This window comes from Callospermophilus lateralis, chromosome X, assembly GCF_048772815.1.
Source record: "Callospermophilus lateralis isolate mCalLat2 chromosome X, mCalLat2.hap1, whole genome shotgun sequence".
Taxonomy (NCBI): domain Eukaryota; kingdom Metazoa; phylum Chordata; class Mammalia; order Rodentia; family Sciuridae; genus Callospermophilus; species Callospermophilus lateralis.
The window spans coordinates 116,058,260-116,084,950 of record NC_135325.1 but is presented as its reverse complement, the minus strand read 5'-3'; positions in this window follow the sequence as shown (position 1 = coordinate 116,084,950).

Genomic DNA, 26,691 nt, shown 5'->3' with positions numbered 1-26,691 from the left:
ATGAAATCACTACTTTCAGATGTTGCATAACAGGCAGTACCACACTTCAATATATTAGAAAAGGAGCATAAATATTACAAGTCCTACCATCATCCCGTGTTTTGGCCTGGAGGCATGTAGCAGGCATGGAACTGGAAATACTCCTGACTAATTTGGGAAAGCACAGTTTTAACAGCATGCAAAAATTATGCTTCTGTTCAGTTCCCCTTCTACTATGTTATTATTATTACAAATTGTATGTTTATATATTAATTCCCTATAATATATATTTATGGTGCTATCCATTTGTCTTTGAAATTATTCAGACAATAAAAAGTAGAGTTACAAATCAGATATTCAATAACACTGACTTTTATATTTGCCTATGAAGTTACTTTTACCAGAGATCCTTATTTATTTCAGGTTATTGCCTAGTGTCTTTTATTTATTTATTTATTTATTTATTTTGAGAGAGAGAGAGAGAGAGAGAGAGAGAGAATTTTAATATTTATTTTTTAGTTTTCGGCGGACACAACATCTTTGTTTGTATGTGGTGCTGAGGATTGAACCTGGGCCGCATGCATGTCAGGTGAGCACTCTACCACTTGAACCACATCCCCAGCCCAGTGTCTTTTATTTTAACTTGAAAGATTGCCTCTCTCATTTCATCTAGGGAACGTCTACTGGTAATAAACTTCTTTGGCTTTGTTCATCTTGGAATGTCTCAACTTCATAATTTTTTAAAGAGTTTTTCCTGGTACACAATTCTCAGTTAAAAGGTATTTTTCTTTTTTTTTCTGAACATTTAAAATATGTTATCTGACAGCCTCATGGCCTCCATGATTTATGTTGAAAATCTGACAGTTAATTTTGCAAATGATCCCTTGTATGTGACAATTCTTTTCTCTTTTGTTTTTCAAGATTGTTTTCAAGGATTTCAAAAGCTTGATTATAATGTATTTCATTATAGATCTCTTTGATGTTATCCTATTTAGAGTTTATTGGTATTCTTGAATTTTCAGACTCATGTCTTTTCTGGTATAAGAAGATTTCAGCCATTATGTCATCAAATATTCTTTCTGCCTCTTTAATATTTATTTTTTCCTTCTAGAGCTATAATAATTGGTATTATGGTTTACTTGATAGTGTCTCACTGGTCCCTCAGGCTCTGTTAACTCTTCTTCATTCTTTTTTTCTTTGTGCTCCACAGACAGGAGAATTTCAACTGTTCAGTCTTCAAGTTCAATGTTTTTTTTCTTCTGCCTGCCAAATATGCTGCTTAACCCCTTTGGTAAAGTTTTCATTTCAGGTACTATACTTTTAAGCTCCAGAATGTTCACTTGGTCATTTTTTTAATAATTCTTATATTTTCTTTGATATTATAATTTTGTTCATACATTGTTTTCCTGGTTTGTTTTAGTTACTTGAGTATATTTTTAAAAGAATTTATTTAATCCCTGTGCTTGCTAATTCCACTTTCTAAGCTACCTCAAGGATGACTTCTGTCAAATAGTCTTTCCATTGAAAGGACTATGACTTCTTGTTTCTATGTACTGTTCTTTCTTTTGTGGAAAACCAGATATTTAAATATTATGATGTAGTAACTCCATAAAATAAAGTATTTGGCCTTATGATTTATTGACTATTTTTTATTGCTTCTTTTTAGTTACACATGACAGTTTTCTGTTCTTAACTGTTGAAGACTGTAATCATCCATTTAGTGAATTTCCAAACTTTTTATAAAGACAATATTTATGTTTTCCACATTCTTTATTGGTACACTGATGGGATTTATTATTACGTATTCATACATGCACACAATATAACAATATAATTTGGCCAATATCAATCCCCAGCATTTCTTCCCTCCTTCTCTGCCACCCCTTGATCTCTTCCCTTTACTGATCTTTCTTTGATTTTCACAAGATCCACCACCCTCTTTCTTTTCCTTTTTCCTAACTTCCACATATAAGAGAAAACATACAACCATTAACCTTCTGAGTTTGACTTATTTTGCTTAACATAATGGTCTATAGTTCCATCAATTTTCCTTCAAATGATATAATAATTTCATTTTCTTTATGGCTAAATAAAACTCCACTCTGTGTATATACTACACTTTCTTTACCTATTCATCTCTTGAGGGCATCTAGGTTGCTTCCATAATTTGGCTATTGTGAATTGTGCTGCTATAAACATGGATACATATCACTGAAGTATAATGACTTTGATTCTTCAGGATAAACACTGAGGAGTGGTATAGCTGGGTCATATAGGTGTTCTATACTTATTCTTTTGAGGATCCTCCATTCTTATTTCCTACTGGTTGTACTAATTTACAATCTCATCCAACAGTTTAAATGTGTTCCTTTTTCTCCACATCATGTCCAGCATTTATTATTGTTTATATTCTTGATAATTACCATTCTGACTGGAGTAAGATGAAATCTTAATGTAGTTTCAATTTGCGTTTCCTTAACTGCTAATGATGTTGAACACTTTTTCATAAATTTGTTGGCCGTTTGTAGTTCTTCTTTTGAAAAGTGTTTTATTAATTTGTCCATTTATTAATTGGGTTATCTGATTTTTTGGAGTAAAGGTTTTTTTTAAGGGTATTCTTTATATATTCTAGATGTTAATACTTTCAGAAGAGTATCAAAGATTTTTCTCCCATTCTCTAGGTTCTTTCTTCAAATATCTAGCTGTTTCTTTTACTGTGCAGAAGCTGTAAAGACAATATTTCTTGATGTGTATAGTCATTGATGTTTTTCTCCCTTTAGCTTATGTTCACTATTTATAGTATTTTGTTACCAAATTCCTTGACTATCAAGAGTTAGAAGAAAATATTCTTTTGTCAGCCTTTTCAAATTGGCTCTGTGTTGAGATAATCCTTTAATATTTAGCCAGGCTCTTTTCAATTTTTCATAGGCCTCCACTTTTTGCTTGCAATGAGCTTAGAAGTAAGCCAAAGGTGAAATATTAATGTACTCACAGGTCTCTTCAATGGATGTATATTGTCCTGGGCATAGATGCAGGTATTTAAATTCCCCAACGTGTGCTGTCACTTTTGAATGTCCAATGTTCTAAAAGAATCTCTCTCCATGGTTTTTCCTCTCAGGTTTTTTGGTGGCCTATTATATTATTCAAGCATAATATTTTCCCCCAGGTAGCTGTGAATTTTTCATTTATCCTACAATGTTTTCAAGTTAAGCCCAACACATTTTCACTCTGAGTGATTTCTAAGTTAGGTGAAAGTGAGATGAGTGCCTTATGTTCGTCCTTCAGGTATCCTCAAGACAAGTTAAAACATGACATAATCATATCTCTTTTTTTTGCAAATAAGATATAATTCATGTCATCTGGAACTAGAGACCAAAATCTTGCACTCTAAATATGAACTTCCATCTTAAGACTGTTTACAAGATAGGAAGGGACAGCAAAGGCAAGTGAAAAGGAATCACCAAGCTTTCTTCCTACTTTGAAGTTAATTTTTCTGGTTTCATCATTCAATCAATTGCTATAAACTTTGAACTGTTTTCTATAGTCAGGACAATGTTGGTTCTAGTGGTTTCTGCTTATGTTTAGTGTTTAGTGTTTTTGTGGAGAGATGGGAGTTTGTAAGTATCTACTCTGTTCTTTCTTTCACAGTTATTTTAAGGTTCTCATATATAACATTGTTTTAATCAGCTTTATGTTCCTATAACCAAAAGACCCAACAAGAACAACACAGTGGAGGAAAAGTTTATTTTGAATCATGGTTTCAGAGGTTCAGTCTATGGTTCTTTGACTCCATACTTTTGAGCCCCAGGCGAGGCAGAATATCATGGCAGAAGACTAGGGCAGAGGAAAGCCTCTCAACACATGGCACCAGGAAATAGAGAGTGCTCTGTTCACCAAGGACAAAATATAAACCCCAAATGCACACACACCCAGTGGCTTACTTCTTCTAGCCATGACATATCTGTGTATAGTTACCACACAACTAATCCCTATTAGAAATTTGATGTATTGAATAGGCTAAGGCTCTCATAACCCAATCATTTCACTTCTAAACCTTTTTGCCTTGTCTCACACACGAGCTTTTGGGGAGATATCTAATAATTAAACCATAACAAACATATTATGTGATAAAGAAGTTTATCATAAAGCAAAGAGTTAATAACCCAAATCAATAGTGTAATAGAATAAGAATATTCTTAATCAATCCAAAATAAGAGAGGAAGAAGAAAAAATGGCGAGAACAGATGGACAAATGTGGAACAAATATCAACATGATAAATTTATATTCAACAATATGTCCAATTACCACAGTGAAAAATAAGAGAATATCAGACTGGACTTTTAAAAATACCAAACTGCATGTTGTATATAAGAAACCCCAATATAAGCAAAATCACAGACATGTCAAAAATAAATGTATGGGGGAGAAAAAGGTATTTTATTTTATGCACACAGTAGAGATCTGAAGAGAACCTATCAATATCTGCCCAGTAGAGGTCAAAACAATGGTTAATATCAGGGATAAAGAAGGAAATTTTACAAAGAGAGAAGAGTTGATTAATTATCAAGACATTATCAACCCTAAGTACATATTCAATAATCGAGTTTCAAAATACATGGAGCAAAAACTAACAGAAGTGAAAGGAAAAATTGCTTTAATTATAGATGGAAACTTAAATACACTTCTTTATCTAATGGACAGAAATTGTAGACATAAAAATCAGTAAGACTTAAAATTTACAAACAGTATTTTCAACCTAATTAGCCTAATTGATATTTATAGAACACTCTTAAATACACACTGCTTCACAGGACACATGAATATTCACTAATGTATACAACTTTCTTGGATATAAAAGAAGTCTACAGGAAAATTAAGGGGCATTTTGAATTGAATAAAAATTAAAATGCAACATCACATTTTCAAGATGCAGCTAAATATTTTTAAATTAAAATATTTAAAAAGTAGAAATTCTCAAATGAATATTTTAAGATTCTGTCATAAGAAACTAGAAAAAAATGGTAACAAATTAAACCTGAGGTATGTGCAAGGAAATAACAGTTATTGTTTTGGGGGGATCAAACTGAGAACAAGTGCTCTACCACAGAGCTATGTCTCCAAGCCAAGATTTTTAAAAAATACAAAAAAAAAATCAGTGAAATAAAAAAATAATTCTTTGTAAATGTTAACATAATATTTTCTACTCAAACTGATTAGAGCAATGGAGAAAATATTTAAATCAACAATGTCAAGAATATATAGAATCCACATGTACTTAAAGTTAAGGATGAATTTTAAGAAAAATACTATGATAATAAATTGTAAACTTAGATTAAAATAAAAAATTCCTTGAAAATGCAAATTTCACTCAAGAAGAATAATGTTGGACTGGGAATGTGGCTCACCTGGCATGTGCGCATCACTGGGTTCGATCCTCAGCACCACATACAAATAAATAAAGATGTTGTATCTGCCGAAAACTGAAAAATAAATATTAAAATTCTCTCTCTCAAAAAAAAACAGACTTGAAAAAAAAGAAGAAGAATGTTTATATCACTCTATTTACTGAAAACATTAAATTTCTAGTTTATAACTTTCTCACAACAAAAACTCCAGGTCCAGATAACTTCACTAGTGAATTTAACAAACATAGGAACAATTCTACAAAAATTTTTCCAGAAATAAAAAGGAAAGAACATTTCACAAGCCATTCTATAAAGCAACAATTACCCTCACACAAAAACCATACAAAACCAACAGAGGAAACCACATTTTGGAATGATAAAGAAGACTGAACAAAACATTTTGCTAATTCATCAGAAGATTCAATATTTCTGAAATATCAATTCTTCTCAGAATTATCTACAGATTCAATGTCAAACCAGTAAGTTTTTACATTTAAGCTGTTGACCACATTCTAAAATATATATGGAAATAAAAATTATCAGGACAAAATCCTTTTGATAAATAACAAAGTTGGTGGCCTCATACCATCTGATTTCAAAAGTTACTATAAAGCTACAAAAAGAAGAACAGTATGTTATTGGCATGAAAGTCATTATGTAAATCAACAAAAATGAGTAGAACTCAGAAAATATGCACATGAACATTGATTATTCATCACCAAAACCTGGACACAACACAAATGTTCATCAACTATTGACTCAATAAAGCATTGAACAATTGAAGGATATCCAGATATAGAAAGGAATGAAAGATGTACATGCAACACAGATTATTCTCAAAGATTGGGATAAAATATTCATAAATAACATATAACTTGGATGAAAGTATTTAGTTTTGAAAAATTCTATAATCTTTATTCTTCTGGAGGTGGGTAGGCACATTGATAACTTCAGATTTCATTAGTATATGTGTTAAGTATTTATCAGTAAATCCTAAAAAAAACTATGTATGTAATTCAGTCAACACTATAGAAGTCTGGAATAGGAGAAAAATAAAGTTTATATTAAAGGATAAGTAGAAAAAGTAAGATTGTAAATGTAACAAGAATTATAACTGATAAAATCATTAGTTAAAAGACAGACTTTTTCAGTATTGTTAAATAAATAAATCATGTCACACACTGTTTATAAGATATGTATATAAAACATATATACATACATACATACACATAACATAGAAACAAAGAAAGAAGAAATAATGGAAAATTACACCAGGAAAATCTCAGCCAAAATAAAATTATCACTTTATAAAATACTAGCTGATAAAATAAATAATTCAATAAAATATACATAAAAATTAAGTTCCTCTACATCTAACATCACTCTCTCAAAACATATAAATTGAATGTTTACAGTATCATCAAATGATAATAAATTCATAATCACCAGAGATGGTGATTTATCTGTTTCAATACTTACTATATTGAAGTAATTAGAACAGAAAAGATATGGACAGTAATGACTAATAAATTGTGCTCAGGGGACATATGTAGAACACTGCAACCCGTGATTGAAAGAATTAGCATTGTTTTTAAGGGCGTACAGAATACTTGAAAAGTGGTCAAATAATGGGGCACAAAGCAAATTTCAAGAAATTTAATATTTTTAAAAGAGAAAACATTTTCAGAACACATAGAAAGATCAAATTCAATAAAACAAAAAGTAAACTACCATGTACAAATAAAAAATTTAAATAAAAATATAAAAGGTCATGTATGTGAAAATTTTAATAACACATTTCCAAAATGAGTCAAATAAGCAATCATGTATATTAGAATAAATTGAAGTTAATCTTGATTAAAACACTACATAACTATTAAATACTTTGCAATGAATTTATGTAATGTGATAAAGTGGTGCTTAGAAGGAAACTTACATACTTAAGTGCTTATCTTGGAAGAAAGGAAGAAAATTAATATGATTAGAAACCAAATAAGGATTGTCAAAGAAAACAACAGTATAAACATATTGAAGTTAATAGAAAGTAAAATATTAATTTAGAAGTATAAGACTAGAAATTGATATTATAGAAAAACAAAAGTTCACATAAAAGATAAATAAATGTAAAAGCTGTAAACAGACTAATAAAATAAACAAATCTATCATGACTGATCAAAAGAATATGAGAGGAAGCTAAACAACTTAAGAATCCATAAGAACATTTAAGTAGAGGTTAAACAGCAACTTAAGAAAAATAAAAACTACCATGAATATTTCTATGCCAAAATAGACAAAAAGGACAAATTCTACCAAAACGGATATGAGAAGAAATGGAAAATCTAAAGAGAACTTTGTTTTAAAAACAAAGTCAATAGATTAAAACCCAAGTACTAAATAATTTTGCAGATACATTTTACTAACAAGTGAAAGGTTAAGAAAAATCTTTAAAAAAGAAACCTCTCCTATAAAATGATATGAAATGTACCCTATATTATTAGTGTGTATATATATATATATATATATATATATATATATATATATATATATATCATATTAATATAACAGCAGTAGCAAAACACAAACTCATTTATATTAAGCCTAACTAAAACATGCAATATTTTGGTATAAGAGATGTAAAATTTTAATGAAGAACATAAAAGAAGAAATATTACTTGTTCATGAAAGACTCAATTCAATAGTGCTACAAAGCCTAAATTAAACTACATCTAAAGGCAAATCCAATATAATTAGAAGAAAAGGATGAAGAAGAAAACGAAACAGTAAGAGGAGGACAAGGAAAATTGTGTGCTAGAAATTTGAAAAGTAAATGCTAAAATTTGTCTTGAAAATAAAGGGCTGAGGTAAAGAAATTATGAAGAATAAGTTTGAATGTACATGTCCTTCTATTATCAGGACTTTGAGAACAAGTATATTGAACAAGGCTATATATACTGGAGCCAGACTACCCAGTTTCAAATCCTAGTTCTCCCACTTAATTCCTGCGTGATTTGGGACACAGTTTTTAATCTTATGTGTGTTTTGATTTTTTTATTTGTACAATAGAATAGTAATAGCAACTATTTCATGCAGTTGTAGAGAAAATTAAATTAAAATATAGGTGAAGCAGATTTCCTCCTCTAGACAAAATGAAATAAAGGTGACTATATTTACCCTCCTGTCTAAAGCAGTAGCAACAACAAAACTAACAAAATGAAACAATGGTTTGAAAAAAAAATGAGTATCAAGCAATAAAGAGTATTAACCTGAGTGATGAGAATCAGACGAAGCATATCTATTGCTCCAACTTACTATCTTAAGAGACATTTGGGGGCCATAGTAAAGAAAATAGGAAGCCAGGCAGAGATTGAGAGGCTCTTATAGAAGAAAGAACTGAGTGCTCTGGGAGACAAGGGAGAATAGAGTTTGCAAGACAGAGTGCTGGAAAAGGGAGAGCCTCACACACACAGAACTCTGGAAACATGCAGAGGTTCCATCGTGAGTATTCAGCAACTTGTTCTAAGTGCATATGTGTGAAGAAATTCCTTGAGACTGGAGAGAAAAACATCTGAATAGAGAAATCGTACCTGGCAGTCACAAAGACTGGGAATAATTCCTATTGACATTAACCAGATTGGAAACGAAACTAGAAATTAGTTTGAATTGAATGAAAACACAACAAATCAAAATATGTTGAAAGCTTCTAAAGCAGTACTTAGGGAAACAAGTATAGAACTAAATGTCTATATCATAATAAATGAATAAATCAATGGTCTTAGTTCTCACCCTAAGAAATAGAAGACTAAATCAAATCCAAAGTAAGCAGAAAAGGAAATAATAAAGTCTAGAGTAGACATCAATAGAACAGAAAATAGAAAAACAATAGACTAAATCAATGAAAAACAGAAAAAAAAGCTGTTGCTTTAAGATCAATGAAACTATTGAACTCACAGTCAGATCATTATAGAAAAAGAGAGAAAGAGAGAGAGAAATAACAAGAGAAAGAAGGCACAACTTAATGTTAGAAATGAGAAACCCAACATCCTACATCTTTAACAAATATTAAAAGGGTAATAACAGAATATCATTAACAATGTTAAGCTAGTATATTAGACAATTTAAATGAGACAAATTCCTAACAAGACATAAGAAACCTTAACTAAGAATAAATGAATAATGTGAATAGCTTTACAACTGTTACAAAAATTAATTGAATTTGTAGTTTAAAACACTCCCAGAAATAAAACTCTATACATACTGAAACACATAACTTTACCACTTAGTTCTGCCAAACACGTATTACCAATTCCACACAAACTCTTCCAGAAAATTGAAGAGAAGAAAATACTCACCAAAACATGCTATTAAGCCAACATTGTTCTGACACCAATGCCTAGAAAAAGTAATAAGGAAGCTACAAACCAATATCTCTACATAATTTGATATGAAAATTATTCATAAGATTTTAGCAAACTGAGTTAAAAATATATAAATGTCATTATAAAATTATTATATATGTTTCTTTTCAAGAATGCAAGGTTGGCACAAAATTCAAAATCAAATTAATAAAAATATAGACTAAAAAGAAAAAAAATATATTCTCATGTCTATAAATGTAGAAAAAAATGACAAAATCTAAAATCAACTCCAAAAATAACCTGCAGCAACCTAGGATAGGTGTAAACTTCCTAATCCTTTTGATAATATCAAATCTAATGGTGAAATTTTGAATATAGTCCCACTAAGATGAGGAACAAGGAAAAAATGGTCACTATGACCACTTCCACATTCAACATGGTGTTGAAGGTTCTTGTCAGTGCCATAAAGCAAGAAAAGGGACCAAAATACTTCCAGATTGGAAAGGAAGAAGGGAATCCGACTTTATTTATGAAAGCATGGTGATCTACGAAGAAAATCTGATGACATCTATAAAAAGCTACTATAACTATCACTATAAATAAGAAATCAGGTCAGCAGGCTTACCTGACACAAGAGCAATATACAAAATCAACCTTATTTCTACATAGTTGGAACACAGAAATGGAAATTTAAAAACTAGTAGCATTTATAATAGTATAATAAATGTGAGATATATAGGGATATATTTGACAAAAAATGTGTAAAATTAGTTTTCAAAAACTAGAAGACATTACTAGAGAAATTAAAGACCTAAATTAATAAAGATATACACCATGTTCCTAAAACTCTGAATACAAAGAAGAACTCTCCCCAAATTTATTCATAGAATTAATGCAATTTCAATCTAAAATTGCCAGGTATTTTGTAAAAATTAACCAGCTTTTAAAAAAATTCTTATGTAAAGGTGTAGTATCTATACATACTGAAAAAACTTTTGCACATTATGTGATATACTTTTTTTATATGTGTATGATATAGTTTTAATTCCTGGGATGGGGTGGGGAAAATTATAAGAAGAATTTTTCCTATTTTGTTTAGTGACATATCCCCAAAAAATAAGAATTAATCTGGGAAATAGCAGTCATTTGATGTTTGTAAATGAATGAATGAACAAATACAAAAATGAAATATGGGGGCCCAGAAATATGTACATTACCACTTTCTATAAGAAAAGGATGGCATCAAATATTAACAGTAAATGAATGAGCTCCATTAATGGCATTGGTGAAATTGGTTATCTAAATGAGAAAAAATACAAAATGGCCTTCTCACCATGCATAAGAATCAGTTTCAATTTATAAGTCTTTTTTTCGTTTGCCTAATTGCTCTGGCTAAGACTTGCAGTACTATGCCAAATAAGAATAAGGAAAGAAAGTCAAATTATCCCTGTTTGAAGATGATATGATACTACATATAGGAAAAACCTGCTCAGAAGCACAAAAATTAAAAAAAAGAGAATTAAAAAGAAAAACCTAAAGGTTCCATTAAAAGATGATCATAACTGATAAACACATTCAGAGAAGTTTCAGGGTACAAAAGCAAGATACAAAAATCAGTGGCATTTTTATATACCAATGTCATTTCTGAAAAAGAAATCATGAAAGGAATCCAATTTACAATAACTACAAAACATTCTTCAATACCCAGGAAAAAGTCTGAGGAATTGAAAGACCTCTACAATGGAAATTATAACACCCTAATGAAATAAATAGAAGAGGGACATGCACACATAAATGTAAAGACTTTCATGTTCATGGATTAGAAGAAAATTGTTAAATGTCCACACTACTAAAAAAATTTACAGATTCAATATAACCCCTATCATAATACCAAAAATATTCTTCATAGACCTAGAAAAGTAATGGTAAAATTCTTATCAGAGCACAAAAGACCTCCAATAGCCAAAGTAACATTAGATTTTAAAATAAATAAATAAATAAAAGCTGGCCGGGTGCAATGGCACATGCCTGTAATCCCAAAAGCTCTGGAGCCTGAGGCAGGAGGATGGAGAGTTCAAAGCCAGCTTCAGCAACTTAGCAAGACCCTAAGCAACTCAGCGAGACTGTCTCTAAATAAAATAGAATAAGGGGCTGGGGATGTGGTTCAGTGGTTAAGCACCCCTGGGTTCAATCCCCAGTACCAATGAATAAATAAACAAAAAACTGGTCTATTACATTATCTGACTTCTATATATACTACAAATTTACAGAAATTTAAACAAATATTGGCATAAAAGCAGACCTAAATGGAACCAAATAGAGTCCCCAACTGATTCTTTTTAAAAAATATTTTAAGTTGTAGATGGACATAATACCTTTATTTATTTTTATGTGGTGCTAAGGATCGAACCCAGTGCCTCCCACATGCTAGGCACGCATTCTGCCAACTGAGCTACAACCCCAGCCCCCAATTGATCCTTGACAATGTAAGTGTTCAAAGCAGAAAATGGTGAAACCACAACCTCCTCAATAAATGGTGCTGAGAAAAGTAAATAGTCACATGCAAAAAATTTAAACTTAACCCCTCTCATGATAGGAAAAGAAAAAAAAAAACACCCCCAAATGGATTGCATGAGACTTAAATGTAAGACCTGAAACTATGAAACTTACAGCAGAAGGAAGAAACACTTCAAGGTATTGGTACAGGCAACAAGAATTTTTGGATCAAACCTGAAAGCATAAGCAACACAAGCAAGTATAGTAACATGGAGTTGTTCAAACTAAGAACATGTGCACAAGGACACATTGAGTGGCTCTTTGTTGCAGCATTATTTCAAACAGGAAACTTCTGAATGCATAAAAGTACTATGTGTTGTTTATAAGTATATATATATATATATATATATATATATATATATATATTGGGTAAAATTATTTGTGGGAGAGATACATGTCAACTTCTGAATTCTAACAAGAGAGAGTAGATATTTCGATAGTAAAGAGACGGGGCATCTACTGCATTGGTAATATTTTGTTGCTTCAAGAAAGTGAAGAGCATGAGAAGAAGATTACCACTAAATAGGGAAGAAAGGTGGAAGGGAAAAGGAGGGAGAAGGGGAATTACACAGAAGATGGAAGGAGACCCTCATCGTTATACAAAATCATGTAAGATGATGTGAGGGAAAAAAAAAAGAAATGCGTCACATTAGATTGGGTAGAGAGAAGTGATGGGAGGGGAGGGGAGGGGAGGGGAGGGGAGGGGAGGGGAAGGGGGGATAGGAAGGGCAGCAGAATAAAATAGACACTAGTATTGCTGTATGTATATATGTGACTGCATGACCAATGTGATTCTGTAACCTGTACACTCAGAAAAATGAGAAATTATACCCCATGTGATTCAAATGTATGAAATTTCAAGGTCATTGTATTGTCATGAGCAACTAATTCAAAAAAATAACAAAAAAGAAAGTGGATATGTAGCAGATATACTTAAATATTTGCATATCCCTGTGTGTATATATCTGTAATAAATGTGTTATATAAGTCTTCAATTTGGACTCATATATGTATTTTTTAACAGGCAGTGTAGTATAAGAATTAAAATTGTGAGCCTTGGAACTAGATAACAGGGGTCAAATATCTGCTGCATGATTAATTGGTGTGTGTTCTCTTTCTCATTCTCTGATACTCATTTCCCTCATTTGTAGTAGCACATGTCTTATAAGGTTGTTCTGATAATTTGAAAAGTTAATACATGTGCAGAATTTAAAACCACTCTCAACAAAAATAAAGGACTATATAAATGTTTTCTATTATTATCATTTTTAATTTGTTTTAAATATTCCCTAATATGTAAAAGAGAAAAGCATATAAATAGGTTTGCAGTCAAACTGAACTAAATATTGTTTACTACTTAAAATTTCTAAGAATTAAACAAAGACTAAACTACAAAAGTGAAATGCTAAGCAACCTGATATAGACTTGTGTTGGGGAACAGACAAATGTAAGAGTAGGAAAAAAGGATTTTATATTTACCTATGTAGTTACTTTTTACCAAATATCCTTATTTTTTGTATAACCTGAAGTTATTGCCTAGTATCATTTTATTTCAACCTAAAAGATTGTCTTTACCACTTCTTGTTGGGCAGGTCTACCACTACCCTGCTGAGCTTTTGAAAACTGCTCTCCTTGAGGAATTGTTTCACATTTTTTCATTTACTTTCAACCTTCTGATACAACACCAAAATACAGTTACCTACTATTTTCTAAACATTTTTTTGTCCACCCTGAAGTCCAAAATGATATCTGTCACACCCCTTTCTCAAATGTTTCATAAGAGGAAATTAAAGTGTACCAGTGTTTCCTAGGAGAAGGGAAAAGATAAAATAGAGACATCAACACAAGAACTGACAGCTTGTCATGACAGAGGTAAAATATTATTTAGACATTTAGCAAGGCCTCCACCCCTTTGGTGAAAGGGTCTCTGTGGGAAATATACTAAAAACCTTTAAGAAATGATCAAAGCAATCATGTGAACAGAATGACATTCATTTAAACAGGGAATTATAAACATACAATCTTGAGTTGTGTGAGGACCTTGATCAGAAGGCTGGAAATAATGAAAATTAGAATTAACTCACTGGCATGGAGAACAAATAAGTTTTGGAGAAAGGCAAAAATTACAGCCCAGCTGCTAAAATTATTCAGGTACTGTTCCTGAGTCCCAAATTCATAGTCCTCAAATTTCATTTTGGCTTTTCAAATTAAAATGTTAAAGAAAAATTAATCCAGGTTTAAGAAAAGTGACTCCTCTAAACTGGAGGATCCAACCCTTTGAATGTGTGTGCACAAGTATGCACAAAGATGTTTATGTGAGGTACTTCTTCATCATGCAGGCAACATTCTTTTGTTTTCAAAAAGGTTGTAATATGAATCCAATATTTTTAAAAAATATTTTTATACTACATGAACACAATACCTTTATTTATTTATATGTGGTGCTGGGGATTGAACCCAGCACCTCACACATTCTAGGCAAGCACTCTACCAACTGAGCTACAACCCCATCCCAGATCCAACATTTTTCAAAATGCCAAATATAATTTAAAATAGAACAAATGTTTCAAATGAAAGGTAGTTTCCCAAACCAGCCACAGAAATCAAGTAACTTCACTATAAAGAGAGAAAACATAATTTGTAAACTTCTTGAAGATGGTATGCAGCAGTTTAGGAAATATTGCACTTGAAGTCATAAATCTAGAATTTGAATCCTGAACTATTACAATGCTATACAGAGAATCATCAATTTCTTTACTTTATTCTCAAACTCCGGGTAATTTTACAATCCTAGTTTTCCCACTGACTGATTCTCCCTAGCTCTTCCTGTTCTTAGGACCTCTTCTACTCCCATCATTTGCCAATGTGGCCAAAACCAAACAACTTAGTGATTTTGGACTAATCACTAAATGTTCCAAAACTTCAATTTTCTCATGGAAAATGAGCATTATAATAATTTCTATCTCAAAGAGTTGGATTAATTGAGGAAATACATGTGAACTGCTTTGCATAGCACCTGAAATGATCAGTACATATTATCTATTTTTATCAAATAATTCATATTATATTCTATTCCATTAATGAGAATGCTGTAATGAGAAATTTACTACATCCAAAAGGAGATGATTGTACAAAAGCTTCCCCTTTGGGAAAGGTTGTCTTCAATGCTCCTAGCATTCATAGCTGTGGGATTAAATGGTCAAAATGACACAGATCACAGTAAAATGTTGGAATTAGCAAGAAATCTTAGATGAACACTTTTACCCAACTAGTCAGTTTGTCTTGTGCAACTCTGCCCTTGGACAGAGGATAATAGTTTTATGATTTGCCAGGAACAGTGGCACATGCCTGTAATCACAGTGGCTCTGGAGGCTGAGACAGGAGCATCACAAGTTCAAAGCCAGCCTCAGTAAAAGCAAGGGCTAAGCAACTCAGTGAGACCCTGTCTCTAAATAAAATACAAAATAGGATTGGGGATGTGGCTTAGTGCCTCACATGCTTGAGGCCCTGGGTCTGATCCCCAATACCACAATAAAAAACAAATAAACAAATAAAACAAATCATCAAAGGCTTAAAAAGTGTAGCCCATGCTGCAAGTTTTCTCTACCTCACAAAAATATAAAAATTCACAATACCACTAAATACTAGGAATTGCACTTAACCTATTGAGAAAATCTTGGAAATGTTTCCGGTAACTGCTAAACAAAATCAAAGAAAGAAATTGTGAAATTCATCATGTAAATCTAATAATCTCCCCATAAAGCTACATTCTCATTAACTCTACTTGACCAATGAGGAAAAAGAGTCTCAGAGGGGTGAAATAACTTGCCCAAAGTCCCACATCCACTAGGTGGCAGAACCCACCTTTTACAGCCATGAGACCTTTAATAAGTTCTAAACTGTTGTTGTTTATTGGTTCATATTAAATATAGACTAGTGAGTTTTGTTTGGCATATTCATACATGCATATAACATATTGCATGTTTAATATAACTATATTTTCTGAATAATATAACATGATTAGTTTCACTCCCTGTTATTTCCCTTCACCACCTCTCCTCCCTCCCACTTATCCCCTTCCTCTACTTCGATATCCTCCCTTCTACTTTTATGACATCACTTTTTTTTCTCTACTTTGCCCTCTAGCTTCCACTTATGAAAGAAATCAGATGACAATTGCCTTTCTGAGTTTGGCTTATTTCACTTAACATGATACTCTCCAGAGCCATCCATTTTCCTGTGAACTGTTTTATTGAATTCTCTCCTCAGATTTCTAATAATATCTTAAACTTAATATGACGAGATTAGCAATCCTTATCCTGCCACCACACTGCCAGCTGCTAAAATTGACTTCATGCCTAGTTTTTGGTATCTTCATAAATGATACACCCAGTAGATCAAGCTAAACAAACACAAAAAGGAAAATGAACAAAAAATCTAGCACTGAGTCTTGATTCATGTCTCTCACCCTGAACATTCCATTTGTTGGCAAGTCTGTCAGTTCTTATCTCCAAAATATATCCTAAATGCTACCACTTTTTTCTATTCTTCTGGTACTGTACCAGTCCAAGTTACCATTGCCATCTCTCTCCTGGATCATCATGAGTCTCCCAAATGATCTCCTTGTTTCCATGTTGCCTCCACACATGGCTTGAATGATGTTTTTAAAATGTAAGTCAAATAATATTCTTATCATATTTAAAATACATGAATGACTTCCCAGAGTTCTAACTGTAAAAATGTAAAGTCATTAAGGAGCCAGAAAGCCCTCCATAACCAGGTCCTTATAAGCTTCTATGCCATTATCTCCTTATATTGCTCTATGAATTGCTTTCCTCATTCACCATGTTATGGCAACACTGGCCTTCTTTTGGCTCCTTAAACATGCCAACTTGCCCCTGCTGCATGGTGTTAGAACATGCTGCTACCTCTACCATCTCTGTGACACATTTTTACAAAGCTCCTTCATTATTCTCATTCATATTAGCTCAAACCCCACCTCAACAAATCACTCCCTGACTACCCACTTTAAGTTATCCCCAGCCTCACTCCTTTACCTTTGATGACACCATTCATATGTGTTTTCTTCAATGGAGTTACCACTGGAAATCATATTGTTCACTTACTTTTTAATGGAATTAATGAAAACCAACCATATTAGAAAAGTAAAGGCTATTTGTTCACATGTTGCTGTATCATGGGAGTCAGCTCTTAGTATTTTGGCAGAGACTCAAAGGCAGCCAGATAAATTGTAAAGCTTTATATTGGAGAAAAAAAAAGAAAGAAATTATTTCAGGATTGCCCTGATTGGAGATCATTGATATGGGGAAGCTGGAGAAAGGCTAACTAGGACAGAAACAGGGCATCCTATCAATTGGTTATGGGTGCATATTTGGCTTTCTCTGATTTCTTCTTAAATTGAAAATGGGGACAAAAATAGAAACTATTCAATTTTAGTCAAGTTCTGGCCACTTGTAAATAATTGTTACAAAAGTTACTGCTTATCATCCTGGATTGCTACTAGAAATAGAAGTCTAACTTAATCCAAGTGTAACTTATAGTTGGCTGGCTTCCCAGGCTCTCTATTACATATTTCCAGGAACACTGCTGCATGTTGTACATCAATATCTATTTCCATATAATATGGTTCACCCTTTATTCATTTGTATATTTAATCTCCTAGTTTGATGGCCATATATATCTCTTTACTGTCATTTAAACTCCATGGGTGTAGGTTCTTTGCTCATCTTATTCAATATGGACTCTCTAATGACTAAAACACAGTACATAGTAGTTGCTCAAGATGTATGTATCGATACATTTTGATAAATAGATAATTGAAATGTCAACAGAGTGCCTAAATTCTTTGCTGGTATAATTTTGTGTCTTAAAGCTAAAAGTTTATGTACAACTAAAAAGAACTAATAAAAATAATTAATCAAAAAGAAAAAAAAAAACTAAGAGCAAAAGTTTAAACATCAATTTTCCCAAATGTTTCCAGACATAAGCACAGAGCTTTCTCTTTGGCCAGTATTATTGACTGATTTTGTTGAAGTATTGATCTACTATAATAATACAACCACACTGATTTAGTCTCAGCAAAATAATTTCACTTTTAAAAATAAACACTATATTTTGCAATGAATTATTCATCAAGGCAGAAGATATTTAGTATGGCGACTCTTAACAATAAATGGATACTTTGGCAAAGGCCAAGGCAAGACTCCTTTTACCTGTGTTATCAATCAATGGCTTTTGGAAAGTACAAATTATTAATGATTGACTCTCTCACAGATAATCTACTTGAAGAAGGAGGAGCCAAGCTAAAAGTATTGCAGATAAAGATCTGGTTACATTATATATATTTAGCATTATATACACTTAAAATATATAAAGGGAGTTTAGGCATGAAGCATATCAGGAATGAGTCTCCTCAACCTCACCCCAAGAACTCCCAAGTATTTATGTAGAGGTTCTCTTTCCTACCTTCTATTACTGTGACCAATTTTTACTTTCCACTAGACAGTTAGTTCTCTAAGGGAAATTGTGTAAGGAGACTGTGACTCATTCTAATATCTCCATATCTTATCATAAAGTAGGCATTTAGTCAATATTTCACAGATCATGGAGTGAATTTTGCTGAAACTTTATGTGGTATAGCAATTCCCAGCACAACCCTGTCAGACTTCCAGGGGCCCTACCAACTAAGCTGGAGAACAAGAGGAAGATCCCAGAGAATATCTTTGTGATCCATCAACTAATATCATAAGACAGATTTTGCTGTGATGTTTTTAGATATGCTAAACATGATTACAGAGGTTCAGTAGCAAGACTGAGTTTACAATGCGGGACTAAGATGATTACAATGATGTCTCTTTGGAAGGCTTTTGGAATAAGTGAAATTGTACAATACATTGTTGGTTGGTAGGAAGTTGATTTTATTCTGAAACTCATGGCTTTTTAAAACATTGTTTTGTTTGGTGAGACTACAGAAGGTTACATGCTTCTAATGACTTTTTGCTCAGGTGAATATAGGCAAAATGTTTATGAGAGGAAATTTGTAAATTACATAAAAAATTCTAAACATAGGTATACCTCTTTACTTGTACACAATGCTTTTAAGAGCTTGCTCCAAAAAATGGAAAAATGACATGGAATATAAATATTATGGAATAGTAGAAAACTGCTCAAATTCTTGCTTTGGGAGAATATTTAAGTATCTGAATATATGCTCAGGCTGTGGTGCTAAGATTTAAAATGGTAAAGAATGGTGTGTATACAATATTTACAATTTTCAAACATATTAAGAATATTAATAGTGATATTTTACAAAGTAGCCAACAAGAGGAGAAAGAAAAGAATGTGATAAAAATGTAAGATAAAAAGTAAAACTGCCATGTCAGGAATGGATGGCTAACAGTCAGCTAGAGTCTGCCATTTTTCTCTGTCTTGAATTAAAGATTCCAGGAAACAGCCAGGCAGGGGATATGGGTAAACGATGCACCTAAGGTATGCACGCTCCATGTGCTACATGAGAAGAATAGCCATATCTCAGCCAGCTGTGTTCCCAGGGCACAGAACCATCCTGGTATTATGAATTTGGTCTCCAAATATCTACTGAGCTATTTTAAAGTGCTCATTTAGTTTTCACAGCAGTGATTTATAAAATGTGCCATTACGCACTAGCTCTCCATTCATTTCCAGAATACTCGTGCATTAATGGGCATTAATGAATTGCAGGATGCTAAGCAATATGGAATATGGTTGCACGTGGGCTTTCTCTTGTAGCCTGACATCCATCTAGTTACAAAATACATCCCAATTTCATCATTGAAAACAAGCTGATAGGACATGGTAATAAGCTGTCATAAATAATGGACATACTAGTTTAAAAATTGTATCAAATAGATTCTTTATGATGAAATGGCATAATTATTGCACCAAAGGCCAATGCTCTCCAGCTAAAACAAATTGCTTTGGGGGGCATAATTCTTTGACGATTAAATAGCAATCAATGCAGAAATGTGTAACAGTGTCTATAAAAGACATTTTACTGGCAATATCTACATTGCAAAGACTATTGGCTCAAGACAGATGCTCTGTAATAATTGGAATTCTTTTAGCTTCTACAATGAATATTTTCTATGTTATCTATGAAATTAGGTTTGAATTTTAAATACACATAATGAATGTGTAGTTGATTCAGCTCAGCTACTGAGAATAATTTCCTGATTGGAAAGAAAGACATGTTCTTACTATCCAATGCCACTTACACTCCAAAACCTAACATAGGGCTTTGCAAGTAGTGGACAAAGGAGAGCTTTAAGAACATGATGGTAAAAAGTCACACACAGACTTCTGTAGAAGAGAGAAAGCACTGGGGATTAGGGAGGTGAAGTCCCTAAAGGAACTACGCACAAACATTGCAAAGGAAAAGAAAGGGAATGTCAGCTTTTCTGGCAGAATGACTTCTTAGGTCAAACAGTAAAGGTGTTCTTCTGCAGGGATCTAAAAGTCATATACTTTAAGAAAATAATGGATTTAGTAGAAGAATATAGTGAGTTCAGAGACAATTTGGGGTCATTCTGAAAATTATACAGTGACTGTTGTGTATTTTTAGGAAAAGAACAATAATTTCTCTTCTCAAAAACTGAATAAAATAATATTAAATTTGTACAATGGTAAAAGTGCTCATTGGAAAGTGAAGAATGCCAAAGAAAAAAACAGCTACAAGGTAGGGGTCTTATTATCTACTGAAAACTCTTATATCCTAGGCATACTGTGAAGCTTCTTCAAACAATCATACTACCCCAAGTAAAAGCTATGATGCTCAGAGTGACTGCCTGGTAAGCAGAAAAATATACCATGCCTCATCACTGCAAATTGCTTTGAACCAAATAGTCAAATCAACTGCTCATGTAAAATCTTTTTGAAAAAGCAAGTACACTGGAAGCCCTTATCTGAAAGCCAAAAGTAATTTGAGATTTTCTGTTTTAATGCTTTCTTAATGCAATTAGTCTATAGTTATTTATAGAAAACCCATAATTTGAATAACTTGATCTTTACCAATGCAACCAAATAGTAAACAAACCGATGATAATGATATAATTTCACATCTTCCTTCATAATATATAGATTATAAAATATTTTGTCTAATTTCTACAGATACATCTTTTGCCCTATGTCACTTCTTTTTAACCTGTCACTCCAATGCTGCTGGAACAGTGAGTTTGTACAGGTTTATAAAATCTGGTTGCATTTCCTCTTGGTTGCCCCTGAACCTGAACCATGTTCTTATGTTCTAGAGTGGTGTTTCTCTAATGCCACAGTGCAAGACCTCTGCACTCACACATATACAAATGGAAATGCAAGAGGGATACCATCTGAATTGAATTGCTATGTTTCAGAAATAAAAACATACTATTCTGATTTAAATTTGAATTTTAGGACAACCATGAATAATTGCTTAGTGGGTTTTTAGTCACTATTTTGTGGGACATGTCCGCATAATACTTTGGACATACTTATACTTTTAAATAATGTTGTTTATCTGAAATTCAAACTTAATGAGGTGTCCTGAATTTTACATACCAATTTCACCTGAGGGATAACACTTGGCCAGGGCACTGTCTGAAACGGTAGTGATTAAATTCCCCCTTTTCTGTCATTTGGGTAAAAAATTATGAGATGTACTCTAAACAAAACCTAAGAACATTCTAGTGAGATGACACCCCAACTGCACATAGCCATAACTAGGGCCATATCATACATTTGTATTAGTTTTCCCTTCTTTTCATTTTTCCCTCATTGGACTCTCATTTATGTTGTCTGGGTTCATTGCATTCCAAAATCAACTGCCTGACTTCTCTCATGCTGTTTTTACTTGGGGCTAGGGGGAGAGAAACTCAGACTAAATAAACTACTGGCAAGTTCCATGAAGTTGTATTAATGTTAGAGCTGAACAAACCCCGTTACAAATGTGAAGACTAATTTCCATGGAGTTAATGTGTAAGGTCACATTGCTCAGTAGAGACTGCTCTGAAACTTGACCTTGGATCTACATTCATTTGATGCCCCTTCAACTTGAAGATCATGCTTATACTTATTTTACATTATTTTTTTAAAAAGGAAGAGTCAATTTAATATTTATGTAAACATGGTATAGTAATTCCCTTTGGAATGTAAAATGCTTATTATTCTATTTTTTTAGCAAAAGAAAAAAATTCTCCAAATCCTAATTTGCAAACAACTAACATTGGCAATGGGAACACATTATTCCAAATATCTTTCAATTCATCTACATTCGGATAGAAACATAAATATAGGGAAAGAGGAAATCATATACAGTCATCCCTCCATATCCACTGATGATTGACTCCAGGAAACACAAAAGATACTCCAGTTCCTTACATAATATAGCATAGTGTTTGCATATAACCTATGCATGCCCTGTATACTTCAACTCTATATTAATTCTAATAAATAATACAATGTAAAAACTATGTAAGTAGTCATTAAAACTATATTATTTAGGGACAAGAAAACAACCTGCATATTTTCAATACAGATTCAATTTTTTTCTAATGTTTTTCATCCACGGTTGAATGATCTACGGATGCTTAACATGCAGTTGACTCTACAGATTCTAAGGAATGGAATACATGTATGCACACACAACTTAATTGTATTTTATTCTATTTTATGAGTATAATTATACAAAATACTAAAGACTCCACCACAAATATGTTAGAACTGATGAACAAATTCAGCAATGTTACAGAATACAAAAATCATCATACAAAAATACGTAGTGTTTTTTATATACTAATGATGAATCCTGCAAAAGAAAAAAATTCCATTTACAAAAGCATATGGTCTGGGAAAGAAGTTCTGATGTAGAGCACTTGCCTAGCATGTGTGAGGCCCTGGGTTTCATTCCCAGCACTGCTAAAATACAATAACATCTTTTAAAAAGTACTTAAAAGTAAATTTTACCAAGGAACTGAAAGATCCATATGTTGAAAAATTATGAAATATTGACAAAAAATTAAAGACAAAAATAAGCAATTACAAGAACTAATATTGTTAAAATGTCCACAGAGCCATTTATAGATTAAATGCAATTTATAGATTTCATTTATAGATTAAATGCAATCCCTATCAAAATTTCAATGTTATTTTTTCTCAAAAATGGGAAAAAAGTCCTAAAATTCACATGGAATCACAAAAGACTTCAAATAACCAAGGCAATCATGACTAAAAAGTACAAATCTGAAGGGCTCACACTACATGAATTAAAAATATATTACAAAGATATAGTACTTAAAACAACATGACACATACATTAAAAACAGATATGTGAACTAACAGAACAGGAGAGAGAACCAAGAAATAAACCCACATATGTACAATAAATTAATTTCCTATAAGGGTGCCAAGAACACACATTGGGAAAAAGACAATCTCTTGGATAAATGATGTTAGAAAAAACTGACTATTCACAAACATAAAGAACAAAAATGGACACTTATGTCTTATATAAGAATCAACTCAAAATGAATTAAAGACTTAAATATAAGTCCTGAAACTACAATAGTATAGTATTAGAAAAAGACATAGGGGAAATGCTTCATAATATTAGTCCTGGCAAAGATTTCAGGGGTAGAATACCAAAAAGCCAAAGCAATAAAAGAAAAAATGAGCAAAGGAGATTGTATCACACATAAAACTATGCATATCAAAGTAAATAATTAACACAGACAACATATAAATTTGAATAAAATGTTTGTAAATCATATATCAGATCAGGGACTAATTTCCAAAATATACAAGGAACTCAAAATTATTCAGTAACAAAACAATCTTCTTATAAAAAGGGCAGGGGCTGGGGGATGTAGGCAAGCATTGGAGTGCTTACCTAACACAAATGAGGCCCTGCATTATATCCCAGTATCAACAAAAAAGAAAAAGAGGGCAAAGGGCTTAAATACCCTTTGAGTATACTTTTCTAAAAATAAGACAACTCTAATCATCAGAGAAATATAAATTGAAAGTATGATGAGGTCTTATCTCACACCTGATACATTGACTATAATCAAAATGATGAAAGATAAGTGTTGGCAAGGAAATGGAAAAATTGAATTTATATACTATTGGCAGCATTGTAGATTGGTATAGCCATTTTGGAAAATAGTATGCAGATGATAGAAATACCCTATAATCCAGTAATCCCAGTACTGAATATATACCCCCCAAATTGAAAACAGTATGTCAAATCACATCTGCACTCCCAAATTCACTGCATCATTATTCACAATAGTCAAGATATAGAAACCATGTGTCTCTCACAGATGAATGGATTAAACAATCTCTCTCTCTCTCTCTCTCTCTCTCTCTCACACACACACACACACACACACACACACACACACACACACAATGAAATGATATTCAACCATAAAAAAATAATAGAAAATGCTGTCATTTGGGGCAACATCAATGAACCTAGAGGACATTGTGTTACCTAAAATATGTAATAAGACAAGCACAGAGCTCATACAAATACAATATGATCTCATACATGGAATCAACCAAAGCTGATCTTGGAGAAGTAGAGAATGGTTGTTATACAAGGCTGCAAGAGGTGGGCAGGAGGGAATGGATAGGAAAGGGGATAGTTTAGTTAACTAGTACAAGGTGATAATTATGTGGCATGATGCATATGCTAATTGCTTTTATTTGATTACTCCACAATGTATACATATGTCACACAAATGATTAGTATTTTTTATTAAAGAAAATCAGACTAAAAGAGGAATGAAAATAAAATTAGAAAATGTTTCAGTTTAGATGCATGCTTCTTTATCTCAAGAGATAGTATACCTTAAAACATTAGTCAAAGAGGAATGAAATAGATCATAACATGAGAAAACTGTAGTCATTATTAGTTTTAATTAATATTGAACATTTAATTAGCTGTTCATTGTGAAAGAGGAGGGCATTAACTCTCTCCATTTTCTCCTGTCTCCCTGGCTCCTTACCTCCCAAATTTCGTGAATGATGTCATTAATGTTATGTTGTCAAAATTTCTAATATATATGTCCCGTTTCATCACTATAATTTCCACATTTCATTTACTATTGGTTCTATGTTTCAATACATTCAAATATAATTGACCCAGGTTTTCCATTCTTTATTATCTTAGCTATAGAATGCTTCATCAGTTTTTGTTTGATTTCTCATTATTAGAGAGCTTTGGGATGCTTTATTCTCTTAGGCTTTTCAATATTTTAGCATCTCTGCCTGATACCCTGATACTTGAATACTTTCTGTAATATTACTATTTGAGTCTTCATTCTCTCCCTTGAAAATTTAGAGGTAAATTTGAACTTTTGCCATTAGAATCATGTTGGAAAACACAGAATGCAACCAGATGTGTTTTTTTTCCTGCTCAAGGTGATTTGGTTTTCTAGCCTAAATGCCAAAAGAATTATGATTTTTTAACCCTAGATATTCAGAAACTAAACTAAGTTAAATCTTTAAATAAAATCTTCAGACATCCTATATGAAAATTTTCTTTAACATTGTGTTTCTGTCTACAGGTCTGAAATTCTATTGTTTCTATGTTTACTCTTAATTGTGTGTTCCCCTCAACAAAAGGTAAAAATCATGAATGCAGGGATTTTGACTAGTCACCACTTCAGCTTCTGCACAGGGTCTGCCATGTTGGAGATAATCGATAGGCATATTTGGAATGGATGCTGCTGAATATATCATTTTCTCATTTCAGAGAAATTTTGTTAATATATATGAATTACATAGAAATATCATCTTTGCACTCTTAATCTATTGGCTCATTTATTAACCAGGATTATTTTTCTTATGCCATCTGCATTCTTTGATATTACATCAAGCTTTTTCTCTGGGATAGTAGTATCATTTACTATTATGTTTAATATTTTAACTGTTCTTTTTCCAGATTCAAATTCATATTAATTTCTTTCTAAAATGTGAACTGCTTCTAGAAAATTCTTCCATTTTTTACTTTGTTTACATGCCAGCCCCATTATTTCTGTTTATTTTTGTCTGTACAGGGGAGTTTCTATCACACAGTATGTTGACACCATTGTCCTCTGATTTATTTTCAACATTTTTATTCATAGGTAATATTATTTCTTTTAAATTTTTATTTATTTATTTATTTTACATGAGCTTTATTATTATTATTATTATTATTATTATTTGCATTACAGTTCTTAATACACCTTTATACCACAATTTATCACATCTCTGTATACAAGATATGTTGACACCAAATTCACATCTTCATACATATATTTTGTATAATGATGAGGGTCTCCTTCCACCATCCATGCAATTCCCCTTCTCCCTCCCT